We start from the raw sequence: 6,621 nt of genomic DNA, 5'->3' as shown, positions 1-6,621 counted from the left end.
TTTATTATTTGACAGAGTTTGAAATAATATACATCAATTACATATATATTAAGTACAAAAGTTAGTCACCAATGTAGTTAAAACACATGTTAATTCAGTTCGTTTATGTGTTTATTTTAATTTTATTTACTTTAACCTAGTTCTTGAAGATGAATTATTTGAAATTGGAATGTACATTGTACGAATAAAAACAACAACAGTGTTATATTTGGTTTATACTTTTTATTAATATTTACTTGTTCCTTTTTATAATGACGGAAATGGTTTTAAACGTCAGAACCACTTTATATTTCTAGTTCCCACAAGTTTTAATAGTTTTAACAACTGTAACGTAACGTCGAGAACATTGACATTGCTCTCTTTTTATATCACCTTATTTTCGTGAGCTCAAACAGTTGGCTCAAGCCTATTCTTCTCATATTTTGACTACTTAGGTTATTCATAACCACGGTTGTATTAGAATGAATTGAATGAAATCACAGAAAGTGCAGTCGGGGGTCAGGTGGCCTATCTACTACTCACTCTTTAGATTAGTCTCGTTTCATTCCATCAACTATGAATCATATGCTCATCTGTAGGTTTTGAAATTAGTCTCGCAGCAATATCACAATGGTGTTCCCTATTTATAGAGTCTTCGGTAGTATAGTGGTCAGTATCCCCGCCTGTCACGCGGGAGACCGGGGTTCGATTCCCCGCCGGAGAGTACACATTTTGCACAAGATTAGCTTGTACATTACCTTATTCACAAATCTTAAGAAACCAGTATTATATCAATTATACGTTTAAAATGAGTTAAAAAATATGTTTAAATGATTTTTTTAGAGTTTTTATTAGTGTTATTAACCTGCGTTCACACTAGCAAGATATTTGAGCAAGTGTTGGGCTGACATTAAATCTTGCAAATATTAACGGCGCAACAGCTTTCGTGAGCGGTGTCGATACTTGTGTCGTGCAGTTGTACCCGAATATTAGAGAGCATTTTCATACAATGACATTTCAATTATAAACATTGCTGAGTTATTACTGTCATTTATAAACAGATTTTCCATAGGCACCTGCATCAACAAGCAAGTTGCAGCCCTCGTAAATACTTGCGACCGACAGTACTCATGATTAAAAATAGTTATCCGTGTTCACATTATGTGACAGCAGTTGCGCAATTTCTTTCGCAACTTTACTAGTTAGTGTAAATGCAGCTTAAAGACGACAGCAACGTCACAGAAGATTCGGTACTCTCACAACAATCTCACAATGGTGTGTAGTATTTCATAGTAAGTCTTCGATATATCTGTGTTGTGTATGAACAGACGAGACATCAACCAGCGATGTAACTGTCGTCACACAATATTCGGCAGTCTCACAGCAATGTTTCAGTGGTGTGTTATCGCATAGTAAGTCTTCGGTAGTATAGTGGTCAGTATCCCCGCCTGTCACGCGGGAGACCGGGGTTCGATTCCCCGCCGGAGAGTACAATTTTTGCAACATCTACTTCAAAACTGAGCAAACAAATTTTTTTATTCGAATGGTAAATAATTAAAAATATATTTATTTTCATCTTATTGATGTACTGTATATTAACTTCTTGCAGTTTGTACTATTATAGTGTATTTTTAATTATGAACTTACTTCAATCAGGTTTTTTATTGCCAGTGTACATTATACTATAATGAATGGCCAGAGTAAAGTTAAGTTATAATCTAGCGGGTTATTTACAATATAACACTCATATTTACAAAGAAGTAACCATTCATCCATCCTAATGTATAATCCAATTGATTCATACTCCAGCCATTTGCTGATTCCAGTTCAGTGGCCTCCCAGTTTAATGTCAAAAACTCATCAGCATTATAAAATGTTTGGTATGCTAGAAAGCTTTCCAGCCAATTTTTTACCCTTTGAGTGGCAGACCATTTTAGATGAAATTAGGCAAACGTAATGAACTCCCGCAGGTGTTCATAAACCAAAGCCTGTATTTCCCAGTACGGCGGTTAAACACATCAAAACTTTAACCAACTTTCTCAACACATAAATATCTAAGGATAATTTTGAGCACACGAACATTCTATGTCAAACCTTGATTAAGGCATATTCATAGTAATTTACATAAATGGATTTCCTCGCCCATGGTGTCATTTAAGATTACATCTGCATCACAGTCAGGGTATACAGAGCGCAAAGACAAATTGATAAAGTTTGTTTTTAGAATGTTGGTTTTTAAATTTATTTGGCTGAACTCAACTTCTGAAATCTTGAAAAGGTAAATTGTTCCAACACAGTTGATGATTTTTTACTGACATAGAGAGTCGTGTCTTCTGCGTACTTGAGGAGATTCCAAATCTGTGGCGGCGAAGCAATGTCTTTGACGTACTCTAAACACAAAGATGGACTGAGTAGTCATGCTTGCAGGACTTTACATCTTAGATCTGCTGATTTTAAAAACCCGTTTGAAGGATTTGAGATCTATCAATTTTTCTCAGCCAATCTTAAAAAAAGATCAACTGAAGTACCTCAACGAAAGTTAACGGCCTCAACCTGTTACAGGAAATAATATACAACATATTGTTGAGTAGTTCTATATTGGTTGTACGCATGTTTATATATATATATATATATATATATATATATATATATATATATATATATATATACCGACAGTCTATAATGCTAGTGAAATGGTTACAAAATTAGGTACGAATGGGCATAGTATCAGAAGATAAGAATTTCGGAGTGTCATTGGAATTAAAATGAGTTAGCAAACAACATTAATTTAATAAAACATATTTCATTAAATGCTCATAAGAGTATATACGAAATAAACTATACAAGGTTTTTGAAGTCGGTTTATTATTATTTTAAAATTTGTATCATTATTTCTTTTAAACGTGACAATAACAACATTGCTATCAAAAACCAATTACATATTAGTTTTTGTAACAAGGAGTGAAACATTACAGAGGGATCACACAGATAATTAACAGTTACTCCTATATGATACGGAATATTATGGTCTTACTCACGTGCATTACCTGCTTCATACATCTGCGCATTTCCATGTGATGAACTAACAATTATATGTTACGGAACGTTATGTCCTTAGTTGACGTCCCTAGCTACCTAGGATACAATTAGTAAAATTACGTAAAGTTACGATCACTGTGTGCCGCAACAAGAACCTTGATTTATGTAATTGTATGTTTTTATTGTTACGTTTTTGTTAAAAATTTCCTAAGTATTTAATTATAATTTCCAAACAATTTAAAAGTAATTTTAAATAGTAATTACAATTTTTGATCAAGATTTATGAAGAAGATTGGGTAGTATTTTACAATAATGTTTAGTTAAATTTTATTACAAGAATACACTTTAATTTTGATAGATAGCCAAATTTTATATTAAGTATTTTGTGTATGAATGAATTTTATATTAAACACTAGTTGAATTGTAAAAACTATATCTTTTGTTTTCTAAAAAGTCTGAATATAGAATAAACTCATGCGTTTTTAAGTGATTTTAATTTTCAATTTTATTTCTTCATTAAATTGGTTATTACAGATGGGTCCTCAGCAATTTTTACCATGCGTTAATAGAATTTCTTTTCAATTTTAATGGAATTTATAAGAGAGAATGAATGTGTAAATAGTTAACTAACCACACTGTTTCAACATACAGCTTATTTTACCTGTAGTACACAAGTGTGAGCTACTCGCAAAATAATTTCAATAATAGCCTATAATAGTTCTGGTAAACCGAATATTCCAAATTTGAATTCCTCGATAAAAACTCATTATTGGCGATACTTAATTTAAAAGGAAAACAGGATTTCGGACGTTTTCTATTGTTATATATGTTACAAGGATAGACCTCTAAGTTTAGAAGATTGGAAACTGTAATTTTCTGCTGAGACTCACCTTTTATTTTGCGAATACCATTTTATATGGAGTGCACCTGTGCAGTGTGTGTTTTACCTGAAGAGGAGGATAGATTCCAATCGTATAACGTGCTGTTATATTCCTGTAGCTTTTACTCGTTTCACATGAAGGAAAAAATCTGATTCAATCCAAATACGATTGTAAAAATAAGCCTACCAATGACCAATGACTCTATAACATTTTGGAATTAGTTGACTTGTAAAAAAACTCTGATACACGTAGATCTAGAAAACTAATTATGAAGAAGAAAATGTATTACGTCGCGATATATATATATATATATATATATATATATATATATATATATATATATATATATATATATACGAGGTTATATTCAGAAAGTAAAGAACGCTTTTAACTGACGCTGTCAAGCGCGCTCCAATCGCATATGTACACTGGACTGCTCGTGCTTTGCACCTCATACATAGGCCAGCCGTGACAACAAGAAAATCCTCTCGCTGCCTGTTTTTGTTATTTTCAAATTTGAAATGTGTGTTGCAATAAAAAATACCGCTAGTCGTGAAGTGCGGTTTCTGATTAGTTTGATTCGTTTTTGTATGGCCAAAACTTAAAAATGACTGAACGTTCTGTCAGGAAGTGGTGCATTCAGTTTAAAAATGGCAGAACAAACGTTCATGATCAAGAGAAGAGTGGACGTCCAAGCATTGTGACTGACGAATTGGTCGCCAAAGTTGACGAAATGATTAGTGAGTACCGCCGTTCACAACAAACACGCTTCTAATTGGTTTTGTTGAGCGTAGTGCAACAATAAACTCTGAGCGCTACTGTAAAACATTGAAAAATCTCAGAAGAGCTGTCCAAAACAAGCGCCGAGGAAAATCTTTATCAACAATTTTGGTTTGGCCTGACAATTCCCGACCTCACACGCCAAACCGTACGCAAGAACTCTTGAATCGTTCAATTGGGAACCTTTTCCTCATCCCAACTACCGTTCTTGCTCCAAATGATTTTAACTTGTTCCTGAAAATGAAGATCTGTGTAACAACACAGTTGTTTTTACAAAGAGGAGGAGGTACGCGTTACTGAGTGGCTGAGATCAGAGACGCAAAATTCGATGACACAGGAATTTCAAAGATTATCCACCACTATTATAAGGTAATTATATGTAGTATTTTAGTCTCTCTTTCAAATGTATATAATACAATATTTTTCTTGTAGTTAGTTTAATGTTCCTTACTTTCTGAATAGTATACATACCCTCATATAATACATACATACTTATACAAATATAAAAAAACTATAAAACATTATAACTCGGGATAATTATGTTAGGTTGTATGTATTTTTGCATTCTACTATTGTAAGCATGTGGAATACTAAAGTTAAGAATGTATGGTTTCCACTATACAGCTGATGTTCAAGGACGAACTTATTTATTTTAATTTAAAACTTTAGTTATTTATGAATGCTATAAAACTAGAGTTTTGAATGAGGCTAACTAAAGGCTTCGTGGGTGAAAAGAGAACTTATACTGGTAGTATACTGCTTTACACTGTTTTCTGAGAGCTCGATAATAACGTTATGTTTATGGACGTATTATTTATTTGGCTTTGGTCTATACTGAACATGAAATACCTTCATATGAATTGGTAAAATGAAAATATTCGTAAAGTACTTATTACGTGATTTGTTTGTTGATGGTCGAAACTATTAAAACGCTCAATTAGACGAGTTTTTATACCAGAAATCCTTTTCATAAGGATTTAAAAACTTCAAAATAGTTATCTTTTGTTAATAATTCTAAAACCCAGTGTAACCATCAGTTTTGTTCGAGCAAGTTATAATTATGGTAAGTTTGTAACGTAGTGCAATACTGTATTTTTTAACTTTTTAAATAAACTAAAGTTAAATTAATATCAATTAATGTTTATGTACAAAAAGTAATTGCTCCGCTGCGACTTGAACCCTGATCTTAAGCGAAAATGTTAGTTTTGTAATTTAAACACATGTTACACAAACAAAAACTTTAAAAATTGCTCTATAAGGTTTCACTTACTCGAACAAAACAATGGTCACCACTCATACTTTACCATCGTTTTGTCACAAAAATTTTGTCAATTTTGTCTCTCCTCTGTAATAGGTAAATAAATCCCATATTTAAAACAAATTTTGTCAAAGAATGAATAAGATATTGTTGATTATTCCAAAAATATATGGGAATTAATTGTATCTACAATCAGATACGAAATAGGAAAGTAAACCGAAATCGGCAATATTTTTTTAAATAAAATTGAACAGCACCTATTCGTTTTAATATAGATTTAACGAACTTAGGATTTAAAAAAAATATTGTATCTATCATTGGTTGACATCCATATTACATGCCATGTGTCAAATATAGGACTACAGTTATTTAATAAACAATGATGCTACGAAAAAATGTCTGAAGCACTCGGGTTGAAGTATTTCAAGCTTTTAAGTACGCTTTAATCTTATCAGTAACGCACTGTCGAGCTGCTAACCAATCTGTCACACAGCTGTCAGTTAATGAGTAGACAGTGTTTAATCGCAGAACAAACCCAGCGTGTTTGCTTCCATTCTAATGGTGAATCAGAAACAAAGGTATTTTGTAACACTAATTTATCGATAGTTGCAAGAAACCGATAACGTAATTGGCAAGTAGCTTTATTTTTCTCATACAGATTATTATAAAATGGTAATTTTACAA

At 32.3% G+C, this 6,621-nt stretch overlaps 2 non-coding genes across 2 annotated transcripts; both read left to right on the top strand.

The window, feature by feature from the left end:
* The first annotated feature begins 631 nt into the window (after window positions 1–631).
* On the top strand, window positions 632–703 carry Trnad-guc. The gene has a single exon. It is a non-coding gene; the product is annotated as a tRNA-Asp (tRNA).
* Window positions 704–1,396: 693 nt separating this feature from the next.
* On the top strand, window positions 1,397–1,468 carry Trnad-guc. The gene has a single exon. It is a non-coding gene; the product is annotated as a tRNA-Asp (tRNA).
* The last annotated feature ends 5,153 nt before the right edge of the window (window positions 1,469–6,621 follow it).

This window comes from Homalodisca vitripennis, chromosome 5 (genome assembly GCF_021130785.1).
Source record: "Homalodisca vitripennis isolate AUS2020 chromosome 5, UT_GWSS_2.1, whole genome shotgun sequence".
In the NCBI taxonomy this organism is placed as follows: Eukaryota; Metazoa; Arthropoda; class Insecta; order Hemiptera; family Cicadellidae; genus Homalodisca; species Homalodisca vitripennis.
Note: the sequence above shows the minus strand (reverse complement) of the source record. Positions and strands in the feature narration are given on the sequence as shown.